Source organism: Euprymna scolopes, chromosome 30, assembly GCF_053919585.1.
Source record: "Euprymna scolopes isolate OS-2025 chromosome 30, ASM5391958v1, whole genome shotgun sequence".
NCBI lineage: Eukaryota > Metazoa > Mollusca > Cephalopoda > Sepiida > Sepiolidae > Euprymna > Euprymna scolopes.
This window is the reverse complement of record NC_136511.1, coordinates 43,253,017-43,280,418: the sequence shown is the minus strand read 5'-3', so window position 1 is coordinate 43,280,418 and position 27,402 is coordinate 43,253,017. Positions and strand designations below refer to the sequence as shown.

The 27,402-nt window shown below is 34.8% G+C and overlaps 1 protein-coding gene and 1 pseudogene across 2 annotated transcripts in view; one reads left to right on the top strand and one right to left on the bottom strand.

The window, feature by feature from the left end:
* Positions 1 to 27,402, bottom strand: part of LOC145254775 (protein-glutamine gamma-glutamyltransferase K-like) — a 553,491-nt gene that overhangs the window by 257,901 nt on the left and 268,188 nt on the right. The gene's annotated exons all lie outside the window — the stretch shown is intronic.
* On the top strand, positions 11,358 to 11,473 carry LOC145254987 (U2 spliceosomal RNA; annotated as a pseudogene).

The following is a 27,402-nucleotide window of genomic DNA, read 5'->3' as shown; positions in this document are numbered from 1 at the left end:
GCCTATCGAGCTTATTATATATCTACATTACAACGAGCACTGTTTTCTTTTAATTGTGTTAATGCATTTACTAAAACATTAAAATGAACTTTAGACTGTTTGTTCTAATCCCCTTCATATATATATATATATATATATATATATATATATATATATATATATATATATATATATATATATATATATATATAGTTCTGGTCAAAATCATAAGACCACTTAAGAAAGAAAGCGTTTACGCATTTTATCGAATTTTTAATCACACCGGGTATCAAATATAATCCGACTCTACTCCAGGGTGGGGAGATCACCGGTATATGAGTTCGTTTTAGGCCTTCCCTATTACGGAACGCCCCCAAAAGTTCAGCTGTTATTCTGATCACCCAGAACAACTCACAGAACACGATAGTTTTGCCTTGATTGTCTACATGGGGACAGGGTGTGATGAGGGATTCTGGTTATTCTGTTTCAACAAGAAAAGTCCGCCAATTCAGGAAGACAGGTGCGGCCACACGCCACGTTGTAATTTCTTGTTGATCGGCGGACTACATCTCTCTCCAGGCGCTTAGGTAGGCACGCCTCTTTCGATAGATGTTTCCTGTAAAATAACTCAAGTTGACCATCCGATCCAGTAGCAGTGTTAACCTCACAGAAGCAATAAGTTAAAACTCCAGTCGTTGATTTTCGTTTTTATAAAAATTATATTAGCAGAAACTAAATAATGAAACGTTCTAATACAATACCGCTGTACAAAGATAAGTGTATAGGTAATTGAAATCAAATCATTTCTGAGTCCACAGTTGAACACTTGTCGCATTATCTGCGACCGATTACGCTTTCACCAGGAGAGACAATTGCCCATAATTCCGGAATCAATTTTCCTAAGTCTCGATAATGGTGGAATGGTAAACGGTCACAAATAAGTGAGTTCGTCTTTTTTTCTTTTCTTTTAATGTCATCACCAACAGCCTGCTTATCCGGGGTAAAGGGGTGATTTTGTCAGCGATAACGTCAAAGCGATGAATTGTTTTAGTAGCAGAAACGTTTTAGCAAATTGCGACTCTATTTTTGTGTAAATACCATATATGACAAAAGTATTCAACCAGGGATCTTTCAACTCGCTAGAAGGAGAAGAGTTAACAGCGATACTCAACGCCAGCGTATGGCTCATCGGTCAGGAATTCCAGATCTATTCTCTAAAACTCAAATTCGACTCTTATCTCCTCTCGACTTTATTGTGTTCTCCACTCAAATTACTCGTGCATAAGCTTATATAATGAGCTGACGTGATGGAAACTGGACTCCCAGGTTCAATCTAACGAATTGGTGATCGATACATCATATCCCCTTCTTTACTGATTGGTCCAGTGCCAACCGTACATAATCGATGTAAATTTCCATCGAGGAGTTCTCACACCAGGAAGTCCTTGGGACCTGATCTCAAGGTCAGGTACTGCTCCTGGTCGTAACTTTTCACTACCATTCCCTCGAAATACATTATTTTCTTAGCAGCACAATTTTATTATCAATCCCAAATAACTGAATGTATTTTTCCATGGTTTGGGTTGCGTCATTGAGTCAGCAAAGCAATCGAGAATTGCCCGAGATTGTTCGCACAATAAAAGCTCTAACTTCGCTCTATTATAACCGTTATTAATGTAAAATTCGACCACCATAGGTGGTTGCATCACAATAATATTTAATAAACTAAAAAGGGGGAATAAATTCTCAAATGCTCTCATCGGCGCTTTATGTACAAATTTCGGTTGTAATTTTATAATACGATAAGTTCTTTGAATTTCGAATGGTCTGTTTACTAAACTCACGGGGTGAGAGTAACGCAGCATGTTATCAATCCGCCAGTCATGACCAAGTAGAATCGTAAGTAATTCTTAATTTTATTCGCGGGGGTGACGGTTGTTAAGTGGTTAATGACACAAATTGAAAACTCGATTGTGCCGAGTTTGAATCCAGTTCGTTCTACAAAAACATATTCACTTAGAATGTTGGCAACCTTCACCTGGTCCTTTCTGTAAATATCCGATATCTTTCTAGAAAGAATTCTAACTAGAAAGATACCGGGGGAAATAATTCCAACAACGGAATCGTCTAATCTAGACGACATGAATGTATAATCATTATTAATATCGCTCATACGGTAGATTAGATCAGTCTTCTGGAGGTTGCAAGTTCAATCTTCCGAGCGGGCTATACTAAGAATTGTCCGCATTGACCCGTGATGCAACAGATAAGAGTGCTAAGTGTAATCAGTTCTAAGTGAATATATACTCCACACAATACACATGAAAGATCTTAAATCAACCACGTTAATTACTTTAAATAGAAATTTGTAATCTATTATCATTCTAAAGCTGAATGCATCAACGTTTGTTTCTCTAAGACATTTTTTATTATATTTTTGAATCACACAACAAAATACGTATTAAAATATTCTTCGGTTTTAGGATCGATTTACGTTAAAACGATAAATACTTCAATTTTAATTGTTATAATAAACCGGAATTTGCAATTAACTCATCAAGTAACCTGCCTCTTACTATCACTCACATCGTCTCTCATTCTTACCTTATACTCTCTATCTGTCTATCTATCTATCTATATCTATATCTATCTATATCTATCTATCTATCTATATATATATATATATATATATATATATATATATATATATATATATATCTGTCTCTCTCTCTTTTTCTCCTGGTTTATCTCTCTCTCTCTCTCTCTTTCTTTCTTTCTTTCTCTGTTATTATCTCTGTTTAACAGTCGAAAATAATAAAGGTAGAAAAGAAAACAGGATTCGAATAATGCATTATATAAACAGGGAATATCACCACAGTAGTAGTACTAGTTAAACCGTAACTGTAGAAGGAATGAGAGAGAGAGGGGGGGATTATAGGGACTTTTTAAAAATGTTATCTATTCATTCTTTATATATATATATATATATATATATATATATATATATATATATATATATATATATATATAACCTGGCAAATTCACGTTTCCCAATTAAATCAATTCAACCCGAACAAAATCGATGGCCCATTGGATCGCATTTTTATCTCATATAAAGTTAAATATAGAATTAGCCCCGCGGTTATGTGTTCTACAGATAAGTAGTTCTCACGGGGGGGGGGCTTTTCTCATTGAAGTTTCGTATAACATATATACATATGTGTGTGTATATATATATATTGCCAGAGGATTGCGTCAGAAGTGGGATACTTTCTGAGCAGTAGTATGATCCAATTATACTTTCAGCGGCCAAGGCAAAAGATTTGATCTAAGTTTTCCATTTCAAGTTTGGAGTAAAGGTTAATTCTGGATGCTTATCAAAGCAAGGAGATTCCTCAAGGAGAGACCAATTCATTTTAATTGGGGGAAAATATGAATCAGAGCGCTGGTGGTTAAAAAAGAGACACTTCTTTAAGATGTACTAAAAGTTAACAGTTACCATTTCCCACATTGCATTACGTGCCCCAAGTCGGAAGAGAGAACCGGAAAGATTTTGATCAGTAATGCTCTTCGAAGTGTTGCCATAGATGGTCGTGCCGTCTACATAGCTGCAAACGGATGATCTAAGAATGTGATTTATGGAATCATTGATGAACATCATGCTTGCAATGTCCGTGGTGTAAAGGATAAAATTCAGTTGTAAGTGACACTCTTCTAGAGGTTCAAATATTCTCAAGTGCTGGCGATACTAGAATACAATTGCGAAGAAGTTAAAATTTCTACTGGTAATGGCTGATGAAACGAGGTCATGCTAACACCGTGGGTTAAATAAAGAGTTCCTTTTTAAATTCCGTGCAATTAGAGCTTTTAGGAAATATTCCTGAACTCAACAAGATACACGTGAAGAAGGTCAGAGGTTACGACATAATTAAAATGTTGTACTACCAACACTCAAGATGGGAATGGTAATCTGAATAATACAAATAATACAAATCTCTATGGCCTATGTGGCAAATTCCTACTCTAAATAAAATTTCCGTTTCTTACAGGTGTTTGAACATAGTCAGGTGTGAAATGGAGCCTGTTGAGTGTCGCGCAGTGATCCGGTTTTTCTGTTTGACAGGACGCACACCACAGAAGGCTTTTGATTAAATAAAAGAAATGTTAGGTAATAATGTACCATCATATGCCCTATTAAACGCTAACATCGCGATTTAAAACATGGCCGGAAATCTGTGAACACATTTCCCAGACATGGTCGCTTCTCCTGCCATTGATAGAAGCATCTCTCAGTCAAGTTGAGGTTGTTATTTTGGAAGATCGACGCGTGACTATTCACTAAATAGTCCAAAAGGGTCAAGACTAGTATAGAGTTTGTTGAAACTATTGTTCATGACCACTTGCATATGCATAAGGGGTCTATCAGATGGATTCCCAGGTTGCTGACACCTTTCCAGGCGCGAAAACGTGTCGAGTGTTCGAAGAAGAATTTGGAGATGTTCCCCCTACTCCTCTGAGTTAGCCTACTCTAACGTTAACCTCTTCCCAACCATAACGTTGTTTTTGAAAGAAAAGCGTTTTAGAGATGATTCGGTCTTAAATGCGTAACAATGCATGGTGTCGATGTAAAGAAAGCCTAATACGATAGGTGTTCAATAAGTAATGCCCCTAGGCATTATTTATTGAAAGCCCCTCGAAACTGTTCCAAGTTTCGTTGCTCTTCTGCTATGAAAACTGGGTCAAGGACATCACTTATCGAACATCCCTCGTAGATGGGTATCTTAACCGTATCTGTTATTGTTATTTTTAGTTAGCAATCTAGCAAAGAAAACCATACGCTTACCACTCGTCTGAGTAAATGTAAAATATTGTCTGTTAAGTGTCACGCAGTGATCCGGGTTTTTGTTTGTATTAGAAAGGACGCACACCGCATGAAGCTTTTAATATGGTAATGATGCTCTATCCTATAACCCTGTAAAACGCTGGCGGGTATCTCAGCCCATTTCTTAATAAGTCAGTTGTGTGTGTGTGTGTGTGTGTGTGTGTGTGTGTGTGTGTGTGTGTGTGTGTGTGTGTGTGTGTGTGTTTATTAGCATTCCAGTAAAGACAATCATACGCTTCCCACTCGTCTGAGTAAGTTTAAGCTGACCTGACATTTTGGCAACAAATATTAAAGTAGGGATGAGTGTGGGCGGATGGCTATTTCCAATTTCAATTTAACTATGCAGAAAAAAAAACGAAAGTTATTTGTTCATTTAATTACTTATGAACTTACATGCTCATATGAAGTATCGGTGTGGTGCCAGTTATTGGTATACGTAACGAGCGTCTCAGGTTTGAGTTTTATTCAGGTTATTCCACCATTTCCGTAAGTCTCCCAAATACTAGTGAACGATTAGGATAGACAAGACTGAGCAACCATCTGTCTGAAGCCATTATTTCTAATATGACTATATAAAAACCGTCTTGATTTTAAAAAATGATAGAATTCAAACAAAAGAAAACGAACGAAAGGGTTAACTAACCGACTTCGAACCTCGCCCAACAGTCTTAATCGAGGGTAGGATTACGCTTAATAGAAAATCTGATGGAATGGTGATTATAGCGAGGAGAGTGAGGGAAAAAGGAAATCAAACAGAAACCTCATCAAATGGAAATTTTCTTTTTATTTGCAAAGAGAAGGTCGCAATTAATTGTACTTTTATTACTGAGATTTTGTAGCTCTCTGTCTGAAGCCGAAACTATACTATTACTTCTATTCATTGTATTTCTATTACTAGTTGAGATTTTATAGCTGTCTGTTTCAGGCCGAAACTATATTATTACTTTTATTACTCAAGGGATAGTCTAAAAGAATGACAACTCCGAAAAAAATTACTGTGACAAAAACATAAAAAGGATTTCTCCTTCGCTGATTGAAGACAGAAAATGTGAAGTGTAGTATTAAAACAAATACTACACTTTCATCCTTACCAAAAAGTCAAATCTTTAACCATTTCACATAAAAAAGTTGATTGCCATTGTATATAGTGTTGTCCACTGCTCATAATGAATACCACCAATCAGACGGTTACGTTAAAAAGAGGTTGTAAAATAGCTAGGTGTAGTTCGGCAGACAATTATACTTAGACTACTCTAACCCTAACCCTAAACCGCCGGAGAAACAAAAGGATAAGATCTCTGATGAAAACTTGAAGGGAACAAAAGTACTCGAGAAATTCAAAACAGGGATCGATAGGGCAATGAAGCGGAACAAGGATTTGTTCGATACGGAAGAGTATCGATACGGTAGAGATGCGTATTGAAACTGGAGCAGATGAGCCCATACGAAAATGCCCCTATCAAACAACGTAAAAGCAAAAAAAAAAAAATTATATTTTCAGCGATAGACGAAATGATGCGGGCTGGAATAATCGAAAGATCAAACAGCCCGTGCTGTTTTGATAAAAAAGAAATACGGGAATAAAATTTTTTGTGTAGATTTTAGGGCGTAAGTCTTCGTTATTTTATTTAAAATAACGAAAACGTACGAGTATGCTCGAGCGTTTCCAGTTATTGACGATATTTTAGCCTCGCTTGGGTCAGTGAAATACTTCTTGAACTTAGATTTAAAGTCAGGTTACTGGCAGGTTAAATTGATTAAGAACGATAAAGAAAAAACCGCGTTCACCTGCCACAGAGGCTTGTTCAACTTTAATGAACTTTCGCGAACATCCCCGGGGTCTTCCATGAATTAACGTCCATAGTTTTGCAGGGGCAAGAAGAATTCACATTACCGTATTTGGATGATATTCTAATATTCTCCAATACGAAGGCAGCCCATTTAGAACGCATAGATAAGGCATTAAGTAGTTTACCTAAGCTTAAGTTAAAATACACGAAGTGTGAGCTTTTTAGGAAGGAAATACAGTATCTCGGGTTCAAATTTAGTGAGAGGTGTATACAGTCAGACCTGGACAAAGTCAAATTTATCTATATATTAATACGATAGCGAGTTTGTTCTTTTGTGTGTCACGCTTACATCTTTCTCCTTCCGAGTGATTGTTGTTTCATTGTTATGACTTTCTATTTCTTGTAATAAATATTTTTATCAAGAATTCTTTATAATTTTTGTTTCGGTTTCGATTATAGTTGATGGGACTCAAGTCATCTATTTTTTTATAAATAGTTTTACTAAGAATTTTTCGTAAGTTTTGGTTTCATTTTCGATTACAGCTGAAGGATATCAATATAGATATATAATGGTTAGGAGCCTTGACTGCCGTACAGACGGTCGGGTTTCAATCCTGGCTTGAGGTAGTTGCCTGTCTAGCCGCACTGGTGGGCTGTGAAACAGCGAAACAGTACTGTATGTGGATGACTATAATGCTCCTCAGATTGAGTTGAGCATATTGAGAAGTGATACACGAATTACCATTAGCATATAAGCGACGCTCTTTGTGTAAACAAATCGAGCGGAAGTATTTCGGACGATGCCGAAGCATCGTTAAAATTCACTACTCGTTCAGCAGACGCCAATAGTGTAATGGCTAGGAGCCTTGACTGCCGTACAGATGGCCAGGTTTCAATCCTGGCTTGAGGTAGTTGCCTGTCTAGCCGCACTGATGAGCTGCGAAACAGTACTGTATGTGGATGACTATATACGTATTCTTCATGAGTTTTGGTTTCGGTTTCAATTCCAGCTGATGCACCCAAGTTCTATAGATATATTTTTTGTTATTTTTGAAATCATAACTTTATAAGAATCGAGTTGACTTTATAATAATATATACAAGCATATTTAAGAGTATGTTACGACCGGACGCCCCTGCTAGCCTAGGTAAATACCTTTGAAGTTTTAACAGAAGAGCTATAATAATACCAGGGCATCTCCATTTACGCTGAACATCCACAGAATGCCAACATCAACATATAAAAGAGTTCGCTGTGGAATTTCCACAGGTCCCGCTAGTAAAAAATGATTTCGACTCAAACTACTGTGAGGCAAATAAGGGCTTTCATCGGTATGATATCATACTATCAGCCATTTATATAAAAAAAAAATTCGGATATGGCTGCTCCATCAGTCTGGTTGATGAAGAAGCATGCCCGATTTTATTGGGACGATGTATATCAGTCTACCTTTGATAAACTAAAAACGAGGCTTGCAGATATTGTAACACTGACTTATCCCGATCCAGATAAGGACTACCGACTGGATACAGATTCTTCTGGTCATTCGATCGGAGCACGTCTGCCACAAATGGTCTACGACCACAGGGAGGGTAAAGATGTAGCAAAACCTATTTACTTTTTATTCCATTAACTGGGTAATACTTAGACAAGATGGTCAACGATAGAGAAGGAGGCTTATGCGATACACTATGCCCTACATAAATTAAATTAGTACTTGCATAGTGCAACGTTCACCATCAATTGGCCACTAGAATATTTATTAAACTCACCAATTCAAAATAGAAAAATGCAGACGTGGGCTTTAAATATGGCTGATTATAATTGCGCTATACAAGGGGAAAGACAATGTCAATGCGGATTTCTTGCCACGCTCTGTGGATTCGAGTCCGGACAATGACGATCACCCGGTATGTAACAAGAAGAAAAGCAGTCACGTAGCAATATCACGAACAGATATGTGGATGTCACTCAGAATATTTTCGATCTTGGGAGAAAATTCGGGAGATATGAGGCCCTGATCGCATAGGGTTGAGTTTGCTGTAAATTTCTTGACAAAGAGTTTGGCTTTGTTAAATGCTGACAAAATCACCTCAAGCCTGTTGATGATGATCAAGATAGGGGACATGAATCTTTCAGGACTTTGTTTCTTATTCGCCAAAATGCATCAGAACCAAACCTCTGTTTTTGTTGTTCTTCTTGTTGTTGTTTTACAAAGGAGTCACCACTTATCAAGGCCAGACAACTCGAGAATAAGGGTTAATAAGTGTACAGTGGTCAATGGGACAATGTCGTAGTAATTGTTAGTGGAAATTTGGTAAATTGGATTACTTAAAGGGAACGGTTTATCAAAAACTTGTTTACGTTGGACTTGAAGACGACCATATTATAGTCAGCCGGAAAGCTGGCAAATGGAAGTGTGCAGTTATAAGAAAAAAACTTTGTTCATGAGATCTACGTTTAGTTTTAGGCACAGATAAGGAGTGGGGGAAATTATTGATAGTGTTTTCAGCTAGACGAGTGTTTCTTGTGTAAGTTTGACGTTTGGGCGTACCTGGCTTTTATATAGGTAGAGAATTGCATTAGTAGTGAGATATCTACTGAAATGATAGAAGTATCCCACCATTTTTAAGCGATCTTGGCAACAGATTTGATGTACTTGTTCCCTTTCAGATCAGGAGTAATGGTCAAGCCCAAGAGCTTGTCAAAACATGAGGCCTCCCCATGACAAGAGCCATTCATTTCAATTGATGCTAGATGGGCATCAGAGCGTTGATGATGTAAAGATAAAAGCTTGGTTTTAGATGCATTAAAAGTAACAAGCCACCTCTTTCCCCATTGTACCACTTGCTCAAAATCAGAGTAGGAAGAATCAGAGAGAACTTGGTCGTTTACGGTCTTTGATGTGCTGTTATAGATGGTAGTGTCATCAGCATAAATGCCTACGAATGGTTTAAGGATGTGATTTGGAAGATCATTGATGTAGATCATGAAGAGAGCTGGGCCCAAGATGGACCCTTGAGGGACTCCTGCATTAATACTGTGAGCTTCTGATTTCTGCCCATCAACCACTACTCTTGTGAACCTATCAGAGAGAAACGATTTAATAATTGAGAAGACATTTCCAGCTATACCGTAGCTGGAGATCTTGTGGAGTAGACCTTTATGCCATACTCTGTTCTTCTACTTTGAACTTAATGGACTGAGCATACGAAATTCTTTATTTTTGTATTATCTATGAGGAAAATATTAGTTTTAGTTATGCTAGAAGAGACTTCGTATTATTCTTATGCAAAATAGGGACCGCGTTACCGCCGAAAAAATCCGGCCAGTTTACGCAAACCGCCAGAATGTGCAGACGAAAATTTCGTGTTTGTTTTAGTAGTTTTTTTGGTTTTTACTGGAAATGATGATCTATGTTAAAAAAAAAATGGTTAGAAAATAAAGAAAAAACAATATAATTATAATCGAAAATTTTAATGAAAAAAAGTTACTTGTCCAGTTTACGAACCGTGCTGAAACAATAAAGTTATTATTCAGAAATCTATTCTTAACATATGGAAGTTTTTTTTTAACTATTCTGTACTTTCATCAAACAATCTAATAAACAAAATATACTGTAAAACTGTGGTTTAATTTGTAAACAATATAAACAAAAATAAAAATAGTACTTTTGTACTGTATTTTGAACTAGCATAACCCGTAAACCGGCAAAGGTAAAAATTTACCTAAAAAAAAAGTTAATGTCTGAGCAGTGTCGATAATGAGCCCGGAAAAGAGAAGTAGACAAAAAACAAATACATAACAAATAAATGTTTCCGCAGGCAATATACGTTCAGGTAAATTTGCAGTTTAGCGGCGTAAATATTGAACAGACATAAAAAATTATAAAAACTGGCGTAAATTTAGTCAAATAAAAAATAATGAAAAGATAATAAAAATTAAATTTGATTCTTGTTTTATTTACGCAATACCCGTGGAAATTCCACGGTAGTTGAAAACATCAACCCTCATATCATATGATAATAATGTGTTTTACATAAAAATAAAAAAGGTTTTATGATCTGTTTGTCTGTCAACAAACGAAAACAAAAGAAATATCATCGTGTACGGGTTGACACGACAAGTAACATAATTGAAGCCTGGGTAAGCGTAGGAAAATATATAAGTAAATCTTCAACAGTAATAGTAAATGTTACAAAAACGAAAAATATCATAAGCAACAAACGAAAACAAAGCAAAAAGAAAAAAGAAAATAAATAGGATTGTATAAAGGTTGAATAGATGCGTCAAAATCAATAAATAAATAAAAGTACCCGTGTGTTCGTTTCCATTTTATCGATTTTTCCCCCTGTATGTTGGAGGTTTTTAAACTATGCTAGTTTACTGTATTGGAAGAACATCCAGCAGTTATGCAATTACGCCAATTGAAAATATGATCGATAGGTATGAGACTATGGAACTCTGTTCCGTTTGCCTGTTTCCCACCTGACTACAAATTGGATGTCTTCAAGTCCAACATAAACAAATTCCTGACAAACCGCCCTCTATCACTCTATCAAATCTCCAATCATCATCATTATATTATTACGTTTATTGCTCCGTCCGTTATCATGCATAAAAAGTGGAATATCCAAAAAAAAAAAAAAAAAAAAAAAAAAAAAAAAAATTGGTGTCGCTGTTGAGGCAAAGCTAATACATACGATTTGTCTTTCTTGGCCTTTTGGCTAAGATCAAAGTGTAGTATCTGTTCTTCAGGTGCTAAATTTCAATTTATTCTCTCTCAGTGGAAGAGAAATCCTTTACGACTAAGACAATTTTTTCTCCACGTTAAAAAACGACCCTGGTGTCTAAATCTGTCCCGTGGTGAGGCATTGTGAATAGGTACTATGTTTAATGTAACAAAGTTTTAATATTAAAAAAGTAACTGGAAAAAGTTATTTCTGATTTAATTACAAAATGCCCTGGAAATGTCATTTCTGATTAATTATAAAATGCCCTGGAAAATGTCCGTTCTGATTATTTTTTTTTTTTTTTTTGTTTACTTGCCTCCCCACACGGGCGGAATTGGACATGAGGTCGGTTATAAATTTAGGGGGGAAACCAGCTCCCCAAAAGGGGCACTCTGGTCAATAACAAAAATAAAAAATTGTGTCAGTAATGAAGGATTTTCCTCCATTAACCAAAACCAAAAAAGGGGGGGATTTAAGTCACTGGAATGGTGAAACTGATACTACACTCACGTATTCATGTTGAAGTAATGGTTTCCTAATCTCTAACCGTGTTAATGTTTTTATATATTACTTTTGAAAAGCTGCTGAAACAGTTTATGATTTAAACATTACTTTATTTCAAGTATATTTTAAGCAGTGGGTTACGGGATTTGAAGTCAGTCCCGGAAATTACTCAAACCGTTTACGATTTAAACATTACTTTATTTCATGCATATTTTTAGCAGTGGGGTGGGGGATATTAAATCAGTCCCGAAAATGGGTGAAAGCGTTTACGCATTACACATTACTTTATTTAATGTACATTATTAACATTGGGGTGGGAAATAAGTCGGTTCGGGAAATGGCTGCAACCATTTACGTTTTGGACATTATTTTATTTAATGTATATTTTTAACAGTAGGATGGGAGATAAGAAGTCGGTCCCGGAAATGGCTGAAAAAGTTTACGATTTATACATTACTTTATTTCATGTATATCTTCAACAGTGGGTTGGGGATTATAAGTCAGTTCCAGAAATGGCTGAAACAGTTTACTATTTAGGCATTACATTATTTCATGTATATTTTTAGCAGTGGGTTTGGGATGTCAAGTCGGTCCCGGAAATGGCTGAAATAGTTTACTATTTACATTATTTCATGTATATTTTTAGCGGTGGGTTTGGGATATAAAGTCAGCCCCGGAAATGTCTGAAACAGTTTACGATTAAAACATTACTTTATTTAATGTATATTTTAAAACAGTGGGGTGGCAGATATGAAGTCAGTCCCGGGACTGAATGAGATGTGCAAATATATACTATCAGAAAGCGTCGCCCAGTATTGAATGAGATAGGTGGGTATTTTGCTACTATATAGTATCAAAATACCCAGCGTCGCCCGGGATCGAATGAGATAGGTGAACGATATATATTAGCAGAATATGCGGCGTCACCCGGGATTGGATAAGATAAGTGAAACATATATACTATGAGAATACCCAGAATTGATTGATTTGTTTGTAATGAAATAATCAGCCCAGGCAATATATATTAAAGTTATTATTTAAGCAAGGGGAAGCGACATAGTGGGTTAAAGTTATGAAAATTATTGTCGAAATTAGTAACATATCCAAGAATTATGAAAAATGATGAAATGTGAGTTACTTGATTGGTGTGTTTGTAATGATATTAATGTATCAAATGTATTATATAAGTAGGAGGGAGAGGCATAATGTGGGTTTTTAATTATAAAATTATTGTTGAAATTGGTAACATATCCAGGATTATGAACAACGATTAAATGTGAGTTAGTCGATTGTGTGTTTATAATAAAATAATCAGCCCAGGAAATATATCAAAGTAATTATGTTAGTAAGAGAGGGCGATAAGGATGGTTTGAAATTATGAAAAATAATTGTCGAAATTAATAACATATCCAAGAATTATGGAAAATGTAATATGTTATTTAATGCATTGGTATGTTTGCAATGAAATAATCAGACCAGACAATATATAAAAGTTATTATTTTAGTAAGTGAGGCAATGATGTGGATTAAAATGATGAAAAATGATTGTCGACATTATTAACATATCCAAGAATTATGAAAAATGACAAAATGTGAGTTAATTGATTGGTGTGTTTGAAATGAAATAATGATCCCAAATAATATATCAAAGTTAGTATTTTAGTAGTGGTATGTTGATAATGTGGGTTAAAATATTAAAAATAATTGTAGAAATGAGTAACATATCCAAGAATTAAGAAAAATGATGAAGTGTGAGTTAATTGATAGTTGTGTTTTTTATGAAATAATCAGCCCAGACAATATATCAAAGTATTTTTTTAGTAAGAGAAGGCGACGAGGGTTGTTTAAATTATAAAAAATTATTGTCGAAATTAGTAACATATCCAAGAAATACGAAAAATGACGAAATATGATTTAATTGATTGGTATGTTTATAATAAAATAATCAGCCTAGACAATATATAAAAGTTATTATATAAGTAAAGGGGAAGGAGATAAGAAGGGCTTAAATTATGAAAAATTATTGTCGAAATTAGTAACATATCCCAGAATTATGAAAAAATGATGAAATATTAGATAATTGATTGGTGTGTTTGTAAGGAAATAATCAGCCTAGACAATATATCAAAGTTATTATTTAGTAAAGAGGGATAAGCGAAAATGTGGGTTAAAATTATGAAAAATGATTGTCGAAATAAGTAGCATATCCAAGAATTATGAAAAATGATTAAATGTGATTTCATGCATCAGTGTGTTTGTAATAAAATAATAAGCCCAGACAATATTTCAAAGTTATTATTTTATTAAGGAGGGGGCGATTATGTGGGTATAAATTATGAAAAGTGATTGTCGGAATTAAACATACCCAAGAATTATGAAAAATGATGAAATGGGGGTTAATTGATTAGTGTTTGTAATGAAATAATCAGCCCAGCAAATGTATCAAAGTTATTATTTTAATAAGGTTGGGCGACAACGTTGGTTTAAATTATAAAAAATATTGTCGAAATTAGTAATATATCCAGGAATTACGAAAAATGATGAAATGTGAGTTGATTGATGTGTATGTGTTTGTAATGTAATAATCAGCCTAGACAATATATCAAAGTTATTATTTTAGTAAGGTGTGCGATATGGTGGGTTTTAATGAAAAATTATTGTCAAAATTAGTACCATATCCAAGAATTATTAAAACTGATGAAATACGAGTTAATTGATAGTTATGTTTTTTATAAAATAATCAGCCAATACAATATATCAAATTTAATATTTTAGTAAAGGGAGGGGCGATAATGTGGGTTGAAATTATGAAAAATTATTGTCGAACATAGTAACATATTCAATAATTATGAAAAATGATAAAATGTGAGTTAATTGACCGGTGTGTTTGTAACGAAATAATCAACCCAGGAAATATATCAAAGTTATTATTTTAGTAAGGGGGCGATACAGTTTTAATAAAAAAGTAGAATTATATGATTGTGTCTTCATTCATGCTAAACAGAACGCTCACAGCATGCCCAGCAACAATGTATTACATATGAAAAATGCTGCTGTGGAATTTCCACAGGTCCTGCTAGTACTAATGATTACTACAATACTATCTCATTGATCACTGTACACGCAATAACCCTGATCCCTGAGTGGCCTCCGGGTCTTGATAAGTGGTGACCTCCATGTAAAAAAAGGGACACATCACTTTATTTAATCAAGTGTTTACGTGGTTCATTACTTAAGATTTTCTGTTTATTTGGTTTGTTTTTCTGTTCAATAAATAGGTATAAACATATAAGAAATTAGATGTCGTTCGTTTACATTATTTAAGCAAGTTTTTATGCCAAATTGGTTTAATATAATTTTCTGTAAGTTCCAAATCGTATATCCCACGTCCATTGTTTTTACATAAAAAAAATGAGCGTTTTATTTTTAATATTAAATTGTTACGTGTAAGTACAGTACTTTTTCTACAAAAATAGTGAACGTTTTTTTTTTCTAGTCTAAACATGTTTTATTATTTTTATAATAAAAGGTGATTATATGTAAAGGGTAAACTGTTAGGGGAAAGTACTGGATTTTTTTCATGGGAAAAAGTAATCGTTTTTTCTTGTTTTTTTTTTTTATTGCCTTTTCACTCCAAACAAGGTTCGGCGCTACTTGATGTATGTGGCTACTATGTGGGACATAATTGTAGGATACTATGTAGGGAGTTGAGCAGCAAGATGTCTGTTTACATTACCCATGTTTTTAGTGTTCTTATCGAGTGGCCTTGTCACGAGCGAATAGGTAGACAGAATAGGTAGTGGTTAAGGGTGAGCAAATCAACAGCAATAAAAAATGCCTCAGTTTGGAAGGATTTTCCCCCATTGAGCAAGTACAAAAAAGATGCAGCGTAGTATAAGAGCAATAAGCGTATTTTTCTCGTGTAAACACATTGCTCATAGCGCCCCCCCCTAAATAAAATGGTTGCCAAAAAAATAGGATGGAAATCCAAGAACGACCCCCCCTTATACATCGCCATGGTAAAACCAGTTTTCGGGGGGGAAATGGGTTAGTTGTGGGTTTTTTTTCCAAAAGCATGCATTAACAGGATGATTTTTAGGGGGGGGGTCATATTACGAAAAAAAAGCTGAGTTTATGTTGGTGAGTGCGTAAGAAAAAAAAACTGCCATTATTTTTTTTTTTTAGGAAAAAAGATGAATGGCATTAATGAGAAGTGTAAATTGTTAGGTGAAAGTGCGAAAAAATTTTGTATTAGAAGAACGTGCAAATCAATGGTATGTGGAGAAATTGTTGTAAAATTAAACAGCCCCCTCCCACCACCACCAAAAATACTAAATGCAAAAAAAGCATTGGTTGTACAGAAGAGAATATGGAAAGATTTGATATCCACTGAACAGAGACAAATAATATAAATATGCCGACGATAACACAGCCCATATTCTGAATAAGTCCTGAATTCGCTAACAGATATATAATGTTCATAAATGTTTGAATGAACTCGAAATAGATCAAACAATGGTAGTGATTGTGACCCAACGGGTCAAAAGTAGTCGGATTTAGAAATATTTTTCTTTTAGTTGTAAACTAGTCAATGATAAACAACTGAAATATTATCCAAAAAAAAAAAAATGGACGGCGTACAATCGTGCACATTCTAAAGAAACTTCGTGGGAACCTACTGCACGAGTCGGGTTTGTGATCACGGCTTGGGTGGCTGGGTAGTCGTGGAAGGATTGTGATTCGAGGCGCAACTAGTTCTGTGTAAATCGTGAAGAAACCATCATTCCGTGAAGAAGAGGGTGACGGGAATATGACAACGATGATGAAAAGCAATGATGAAGTAGAAAGATAAAGCAGAACTAATACAAGGGTAAATTAGGGAAATCGTAGCAGCTGTTTGAAACGCACTGGCAGATTGACACGAACTGACAGACAGGCTGTCAGAAGATAGAGATACAGAGTGACGGACAGACAAACACAAAATAACAGAAATGCGAACAGAAAACAAACACGCAGACTGATTGGTATACAGGAACTGATAGACAGGCTGACAGAATATAGGCACACAGACAGAGTGACGAACAGACAAACACGAAATGACAGACAGGCGAACAGAAAACAAACACACAGACTGATTGCTATACACGAAAAGACAGCCGGACAGAAGACAGACTGACCGACAGACAAAGACGTAATGACAGGCAGGCGAACAGTAGAAAAACATGCGTATAGACAGATTGACTGACAAAGAGACAGAGACGAACTGACAGACGGGCAAACAGATAACATGTAGAAAGATGAGCTTACAGACAGGCAATCAGAAGACAGACAGAGATCAACTAACAGATAGGCTGAAAGAAGACAGACAGACAGATAAATAAACAGAGACAAACTGGCAGGCGGGCGAACAGGAGACATAGAATCACGGCAGACAGGCTCGAACCGGCTGAAAGAAGACAAACCCACAGACTGACGGACGGATAGAAAGACATGGACAGGCGATTGATTTCAGAACACAACTGCTAAACGTAAGTGGAACAAATGTCTTATTTTTCGATTTTTTTTCAAAAATTGAGCTCCCCAGCAAAAATAGATATCTATCTATACTTACCTTTTGCTAAAGATTTTTTCCTCTGAGGAGAAGAGCCATTCTTTGGAACTTCGTGGAATAAGGAACCTTTCTCTTTTATTTTCGGATTCCTTGGTGTGAATTTAGATATAGTAAATTTAATTCTACAATGTTTTCACCTTTTCAACTTATCTATCGCTGATACAAAGCTTTTTAAATGTGGATAAGGTTATTGTTCTATAAATTTATATTTCTATATTTATATTTCAGCACTTTTTAATTTGAAAAGTTTTTTGAATAATATTTTCTTATCTAAGTTTACCAAAATGATCCAAGATGGCAAAACTAAAGTAAATTATAAATATTAAAGAATTAATATTTATAAAGTAATCTCAACCGATGTAAAAGCTCGATAAAACCAAATAGAAGATAGAGCTTATAATATTGGATTTTATCGTCATTGGATACTTTACCCTCTACCAGACTAATTTCTTTACTAACTCAGTGCTTAAGAGATAAAGAACTTTAATGGAACATTCGAATATCTATGTATCTCATAGACTTCAAGTGTTAACCCCAGGTCGTGGGCCCCTTGATTTCTGAGAACTTCGACTGAAGTAAAATAAAACAAAAATGAAATCACTTTTTATTCACCCTATTCCCTCTGCTTCACTTTTTGTTATCAAGTAAAATCTACGACTTACTTTTAGTTTCATCAAATACTTTTGCAAGCAAAATCCGATCCCGCATTTTGCTAAATCCTACCTTCTGATGAGAAGGAAAGTATTTCTTCGAAACTCCGCGGATTAAGAACTATCCACTTATTTAGTGTTTCCTTTTTAAAATTAAATATGTTTTTAACTCTTTTTCAAAGCGTTTTTTAACATGTTTTATTAAGTATTTGTTCTTATATATAAATATATATATATATATATATATATATATATATATATATATATATTGTGTGTGTTAAATACTGTATTTTTTTATTATATCTTAATTCTCTTTTATTTCTTTATCAATTGATTTCAATCTTTCTAGTTTAGTACATATTTATTATTATTATTATATCCCTATTTTCCCTATATCTAGGATTCAATTTCTCTTTTTATTTTCAATTCAATGCGACTTTCTTCTAAAATTTTAAATCTGCAGTGATTGTCATTTTTATTTTATTTTTCTGCATTTTCAGCGTTCCTTTAATGTTCAACACTTGTTTTTTTTTCTTTTTTTTCTAATATTTACTTTGAACATATTGCATCATCTATAAAATAATAGAAAGCGTCTAAAGGCATATTGCATTTGCATATATTGATCTTTACGTATATTGATTATTGACCTATTTTCTAGAATCCGTTATTTTATAATAGGTTAAGACGAAAGTTTTTTGCGGAATTTAAAATTTTGATTTCAAATGATGTATTCTCCAAATAAGTTTTCGTTATAAATTTATATATTTAATGTATATTTACATATTTAATGTATATTTATATATTTAATGTACATTTATATATTTACAAGTAGACATAACTTGTTCATAACAGGTGGTTGGGGTGTTAGATTTCAATATACCTAGAGCAGGTATGGAATTACTAGGTAATAATCTAGCTTTTCGAGGGAAGAAACTACTGAAGTAAAAAGCTTTCTGGCATTTAGTGACTTCAATAGTGAAGAGGTGAAATTTTGTTGCTAAGCGGGCTTGTCGGGATATGTACGTAGAGTTTATAAGAGCACATTCCATTAAATACTTATATATTATGTCGATGGAACATGGGTTGAAGCATATGTGTGTGTGTGTGTGTGTGTGTGTGTGTGTGTGTGTGTGTGTGTGTGTGTGTGTGTGTGTGTGTGTGCGTGCGTGCGTGCGTGCGTGCGTGTGTGTGTGTGTGTGTGTGTGTGTGTGTGTGTGTGTGTGTGAATCCATAGAGTTTGCATGGGTAAGCGGCGGAATAGGGTCATGGTTTCATCCTTACTGGATTTCTCTCTTTATTCTTACGTTTTCAACTCTATTGTATCCCTCCTCTCTTTCCATTTATTTTTCTTTTCCCTCTTTTTTTCCAATAAATAAAAAAACTTGTATGTTTTTCACTTTTTAAGTCAGATGCTAATCTGACTAGCTCTCCTCATTTGAAAAGGCCTGTAGAGGGTTAAAATAAATTTATAAATGGGTTAAGTTTGTGTGGTGTTTTCTCTCTCTCTCTCTCTCTCTCTCTCTCTCTCTCTCTCTCTCTCTCTCTCTCTTAATCTCTCTCTCTATCAATCTCTTTCCCCCCACCACCACACACACACGCACACACATATATACATGTTGTGTGTATGTGTGTTTTTTGTGTGTCTCTTTGAGTGTGTATGTGTATGTGTGCGTATGTATCGTAATCCATCACAATAATGTTCTTTTGGTTTCTCGTTCAAAACTCTTTGAGCCAGTTCACTTTCATAATCAGAAGGAATCCATTGTTATTACTAAGGATTCCAGCCATAATTGGTTGGATTTTTTCTTCGACAATGCGAAATTACCGACACTAGACAAGAACAAAAAGAGCCCTTGTGTTCCGTCTGTTCATGGAAGCATTCAACCACCCGCAATGTTAACGATCAATTTACATTCGATAATAATATTTTGTCAATTGTGTCAGAAGCAAATAAAAAAATGATTAGAAATTCTATTTCAAACAAACCAAATGCCATTCCGCAAATATAAAAGGTGTTAATAAGACGTTCATCTAGAACAGTGCTTTTCAACCACGGTTCCGCGGAACCTTAGGGTTCTGTCAGTACTGTCCAATTTCTAAATTCGAGCAAAGAACAAATAAATAGAATGTTAAATTCAATTTTGAAAATCTATTTTATTATTATATGCATTTAAAAAAAAATATTGTTCAAATATACTAAATTTTATCAACTCAAATTCGTTACATTTGAAAAATTAACTATTTTTGCGACTATAAGGTTTGCTTTTATATATTCCTATTATACAATCAACGCAAAAAGAATCTCTGACAACCATTAAGCACAAAAAACGATCACAATTGCTGTCTTGAAAATGATCTTTGTGTTTGTCTGTCAAAAACACGTCCCAATCTTAAAGAGTTGTGCAAGAAACTCCAAACTCATATTTTCCCATTGAGTTTTTGATAAGAATAAATGTAATTTATTCAAATAAATGTAATTTATTCACATAAATGTAATTTAATTAAACAAATGTAATTATGTGGATAAATGTAATTTATTCACATGAATGTAATTTATTCAAATAAATGTAATTTATTCAAATAAATGTAATTTATTCCAATATTTACTGTGAGCATGAATGTTTTTATTGCATTTTATTTTTTAAATACTGTTTTTTTGTTTGTTTTTTTTTGTTTTTTAAATGCTGTTTTTTTGTTTGTTTGTTTTTTTGTTTTTTTTTTGCATAATATAAAAAAAATTATTGCATAGGTGTTCCGTGAGCCAATCAAATGTTTCCATTGAAAGACACTGATCTAGAATATCATACTCAGACACTACCATCTATAGTTAGAAAGGAATTGAGGTATAAACTATAGTTATACAAGGGAATTTGGGTATAATCTATAGTTATACAAGGGAATTGGGGTATAATCTATAGTTAGACAAGGGAATTGGGATATAATCTATAGTTAGACAAGGGAATTGGGGTATAATCTATAGTTAGACAAGGGAATTAGGATAAAATCTATAGTTAGACAAGGGAATTGGGGTATAATCTATAGTTATACAAGGGAATTTGGGTATAATCTATAGTTAGACAAGGGAATTAGGATATAATCTATAGTTAGACAAGGGAATTGGGATATAATCTATAGTTAGACAAGGGAATTGGGGTATAATCTATAGTTAGACAAGGGAATTAGGATATAATCTATAGTTAGACAAGGGAATTGGGATATAATCTATAGTTAGACAAGGAAATTGAGGTATAATCTATAGTTATACAAGGGAATTGGGGTATAATCTATAATTATATAAGGGAATTGGGGTATAATCTATAGTTAGACAAGGGAATTGGGGTATAATCTATAGTTAGACAAGGGAATTGGGGGTATAATATTAAGATTAAAAGACTCGCAAAATAAAAAAATACAACTCTACTAAAAACTTATAAAATATAATTTGAAATTTTATAAAACTGACTAATCTATATAAATAAAATAATAGATGTCTGTATGTGTGTCTGTGTGAAAATATTTGACCGATAAACTCTTAAACTACTGGTTCCATAACATTGAATTTAACAGGAAATAATAATGGTTTATAACAAGTAAAATTTTGGTTTGGATGAATGGATAACGCATTCAAATGTCGGCAAGTTTAAATGCAAAATGTTCATTTCAACTTGGCGACATATTTCTATTCCTTTTGCGCGTGCGCAAATTCATTCATGGCTTGGAGTGGTTTAATTTTAAATCTCTCTTATCTATTTGTTGATAGCTCAAACGGTAGGGAACTCGATTGGAGCGTTTAATGCTTTGGTTTTTATTCTAGCTGATGGCACCCAAGTTATATTTTATTTATTTTTTTTAATCAGAATTATATATTATGTCCAATAGGGAATTGGCTCTGTAATAATAAATACGAAATCTGCTTTGATTAAAATATATTTAAGCGTATGTTACGATGAGGAAAGGCCAGGCGCCTCCTCCCCGCCCTCTAGTATTATATATATTTTTTATTAAATAATTAAAATGATTTTTTTCCGAGACTATCGTTGTTAAAACAGCTTACTCATAGAAAAAGAATTAATGTTTTCTTTTTCTCTTAATTTTTTCAAGGGTCGGCCGCTTGTGGGGAGAGAAAATGTATATGTCCGATGTTGTTGACGGTTGTTAAGTTTGAATTGGTGTATATTTGCGTGGTTGGCGCGAATTTTGAATAAAAAAAAACTCGGTCACATATTTGAAGACATTATTTTGTAAATTTATTTTATTCATTTACGAACTGTTATCCTAATCTTCACTGTTGTTGTTTCACAACGTTTCTGTCAACTCATCCTTTGGCCTTCTCAAGGTGATTGACCGCGACGGGATAGGAATGCTAACTACCGTAACTCTATCCCTAATAATTACTGCCTTCCGTAGTTCTTGTTGTTGTTGTCTCACCACATTTTGACCGATTAAGCTTTTGGCCTACTTCGGGTAAGATTGAAACCGCTATCTTAAGAAAATACTCACCTAGAACCATAAAAGATTCAACGCCCTTATCCATTGCGCCACGAGCCCTGAAGTAACTACACGAATAATATATTATTTTGTAAGTTTAATTTGAAAATTCAGTAAACCAAATAATGCTATATAGGGTTACCCCCCCCAAAAAAAAATCTAAATGGAGGTCATCTAGAACATATGCTGTAAAACGGAGACAAAAAGGCCAAAGACCCCAGTGTTTTGATGTGATGTTTTGAATATAATAAACTAGTTATGACCAAAGTTTCGTTTCATTCGGACAAAACACTAAGAAACGGGGCCTTATTAGAGTTGTATAACTTTTTCAGGAAGATTTTGTGTGTTTTTCTTTATTTTGTTAGGGGGTATTAACCCGGGAGGCCATTCCCTCGTGGAGAGAAAAAATATATATACATCTGATATTGTTAATGGTTGTTGTAAAATCGGAATCGATATGCATTTGCGTGGTTGGCGCGAATTATGATAAGAGAAACGTGGCCACATCTCCGAAAACATTAATAATTAATGATTCGTGCCAACAAAAGACGAAGAGAAAAAAATCCACAAAATTTTCATTTATGAATAACTTGTTTTTACAATGAAAGTCACAGAAAAACATAAAAATCATTAAATAAAAACAATTATTTAACATTATCTTTTTTTTTTAATTTCGAATTAAACTTACATAATAATATTTTCAAAAATGTGCCCAAGTTTCTCTACTCATAAAATATATTGTACCCAAGTCTGGCCACCAATAGCTCTACATATAGATAAAAAGTGATTAGATGAATAAAATGGTGAAATATACGCTGATAAATTCGATGCATATACGGTATTTACGCAATTCGGAAAATCTCATTTTAGATATAACCACATACATGCTAGTTTCAGAACGTATGTGAAATCCAGCCCGTCGGACTTGGAAGTTGCCGCTTTCAGCCAACAAATCTAATGACGAATGCAGAAATCTTCATAAATATACAGTGGCTGATAAGAAAGTGCTAACTAAAAATGGGGATATGGGGTAAAGGGTTGATGAGGAAGAACTAAGCATGGGAACATTGATGCAATATTAAAAGGAAGCTTATAATTGGAATTATAATATGAAGGTCATTCTAAAAACCACTAAAGGTCAATCGTTTTACTGGTACTATTTCTGTTTTTGTAGCGTTTAAACCTTTTGAGTTAAAAATAGATGGTTTTATCATGATACGTTAGACAAATTTGTTTCTTTTCGCTCGAGTTAAAAAAAAATAGGAGGCTTTACTTTTGAAACGCCCTCTTATAAATTATTTGTTGATTTCATTTATTTTTACTAGTTTATATGATTTCATGCATAAGAAGTATTCTTGTAACATCTGGGCTGATGCATCTGCCACTAGTCTCTCGCTCCTAGAAAGGTCCCGCACTGTCGACCAAGCTTCAACCTCTGTCCCATCGCCGAAATGTGGCATCCCTGTGCCTGTTTTACAAGTACTTTAATAGTTAGTGCTTGGACGAACTAAAAGCACTTGTGCCCCCCTCGACGTAAATATCCCCGACAAATAATAATAAGAAAAATCCCACCCCTAAACTCTAGAGACTTTTAAATGCTGTAAAGCCTTCTACTCTAATAGCTTCTTCCCTTGAATTGCTAGACTTTGGAATTCTCTCACAGTCCCCTGCTTTCTTTACTGTACTGACATGCAGAAGTTCAAATGTAATGTGAACAGACATCTCGCTGCCCAACTCCCTACATAGTATCCCTGCAAATTTGGTCTCAAATCTAGGAGGTTCATCCTCTCAAGCTTTGCCTTTTCTCTTTGAGAATGGGTTAGTTTATTGCCTGATGCACCCACACCGGGATGCCGACGGGGATCGCCAGGCACCTTTTGCAGGTCAGAGTGTCTCTCCTCTGGGACGCTGACTTCGCAACCCCACTTTCCGACCCTGGTGTCTAAGTTCTTGCAGTGGGAGAGAATTTAACAGTAAGAACTGTAAAAAGCTAACGCCATCTTCTCTGATCGGGATATGCGACTGAGAAAGCTTGTGAATTTAATATACCCTTGACACTTTCTCCTTCGGAGGAAGTCAGTTAAACTCAGCTAGGATGAATGCCGTTGGTTGGCATTCAAACCAATAAAGACCATCCAGCAGAAGTTGCCTATTAATGGTTGTTTACATTATTCAACAAGTAGGGAGTGCAGAGGGGACCACACATGCTTAGCTTGTTTTTTTTGGGGGGGTCGTTCATCTCCTTCATCTTTCGAACGACGCCTTTTCCACGGATTTCATTACGCATAAGCAACATCTCAATTCAGAAGAAATTAAAAAGCCAATTAACCGATTTTCCCTTTCATTCAACAACGTATTCTTTCATTCGGTGCATAAATTTTGTTATCTTTTTTGATTACTATTTTTACATGCGTCCACGAATCTTTGAGTTCCCTTGACGTCAGTAGCTCCAGTTTAAAATAACCTTTCCATGAAATACTAACGGAAGACATTATGAAAGAAAATAATGATTTTCTAATATAAGTTTTGCTTATTCATCTACATATATACGTGTAAGCTGGGTGGACAAACGTACAAACGAATGGGTTCTGGGGATGATTGGACCATTCCGAAGACTGATGGACAACATCAATGACAGGAAATTGCGATTTTTGGGACACGTGGCCAGAAAAGACCGTCTAACAAAAGATCTGTTCTTTGATACAACCCCTGGCAAAAGAGGAGGTGGAAGATCAAAATCGAGAATGTCAGACAATGTGAAAGACATCGCGTACATTCCCATGGCTGAGTTATTCAGAATGGCGCAGAATCGATGTCAATGGCGACGATTCGTGAAGAGCGCCACGGCTGGTTAGTAATAATCATTCCGTTAAAGAGAGATCAATAGTGAAATGGATGAACATTCGGGAACAGCAGGTGCTGTATGTGTTCTCCGCTTATTGTTGGATATTTGACGGGTGACTCCAGGAAGAGAGGCATTCGATGGGTTGCACACACGCAGATTTATTTCCTTTGAGGAATTCGAGGCTTTCCACTATTGTCTATTGAAGTGCATAATTTAAGCAGAAATATGTGAGAGGATATCGGTCAAAGGACTTGATACAATAGACAATGGGAAATATTAAACATTCCAGGATGAAAAAATGTCTATATAAATCGGCACAACAGAAAGGGAGAAGAGTTGGTTAGAGAGCGAGGATAACCTAACGCATTTTCTTCACTGCCAAAATACTCCCGCCACGCACCTTCACTGATGTCAACACCCATCATACTAAATCGAAACCGTTGTCAGTGTTGAATAAACAAAATATTTTTATAAATCAGCCGTGTTGTGTTTTATTCATTGTCATGTGTATATATCGGAGACCAGTGACAAAAGTCGATTTAGAAATTATGTAGGCTGAAAAGCACATTTGAACGACCGACCGCATTATGTAGGCTGAAAAGCACATTTGAACGACCGACCGCAGCGAATATATAACGCTTTGGTTTTAATCGTCTTGGACTTCTTCTTGCCACTGGAATCAAGTAGTGACGATTCAAGAGAGAAGTGGTTAGAGGTTGCGCAACCCTCGCTTTACAATTCAACGCGTTTTATCCATCATTCTTCAAAATTGATTAGATTGTCCGTGTTGTTTCGATGGACGAACATCATACGGCATAGTCACGTTAACGCATCAGTTCTGTTAGATCTCGAAGTTAAGCGACGTTGAACCTGGCCAGTGCTAAAATAGGGGGGGACTAATTGGTCAGTGCAGAGCCTGTAGAGAAGTGGGCGTCACCGGGCTACCCTTGTTCAAGACACGTTAATTCAGACCCCCCCATATGATCTCGAAGAGCTAAGAGATTCTTGAATCTCAGATCTACATAAGCAGCGGTGACTGTGGCTAAGTCGTTAACGACAGAAACAGACAGAGTATGCCAAGTTCGAATCCAGTTCGTTCCACATAAACACTTTCATGTAGGATGTTGACAACATTTACGTGGTTTTTCCAAAATATGAATTGTAATTAGGAAGATATCGGCGAAACCAATGCCAACACATCAGAATCTTCTAAATCAAACGAAATTAATGAATGACGTAAGGATATGATTAGAAATATTATTCATTGGTATTATTTCGAAACAGATAAATAATTAACATGAATATTTGAACGTACCTTTTTTTTTTAATTTGATGCGAAAATCACCGAAGAAGGCTTCTAACACATCTTGAATCTGTTATCAATAACAATGTTTTTTAATGGATTATATATATATATATTAGTGTATTTAGGCAGCATTCCTTCATTCAGGCAAACATTATTAAAAACAACAGAGATACCTTGCTTAATGATTCTTTTTTTCATTTTTTCGATCTTTCGTAAGATTTTTTTAACTTCAAGATGGAAGGTATTTACAAATGTTTCATGGTTCACACGAGCGCTTTCGATTCTTTCTTGAATCATCATCAGGTGGAGATAAATATTAAAAATAGAAGTGAAATATATAGTTACGAATGATAAGAGTCAATGAAAAGTCGATTAAAATATACATTTACGATGATAAAAAAATCTCGATTAAAAATTAGGATGATAAAACGCAATGTTAGTAAAACCAGTCGTATACTGGTTATGCTAAACATTTCAGCACATTATTGCTACTTTCAAAAGTAATGCTATTTATAGATAGGTGCTGGGTTTTTATATATAGTGCTTCAAGTATTTTTAATTTTTTACAATTACTTTCTCGTTGCAAAATCCTTGTGTTGTCCACGAGGACCTTT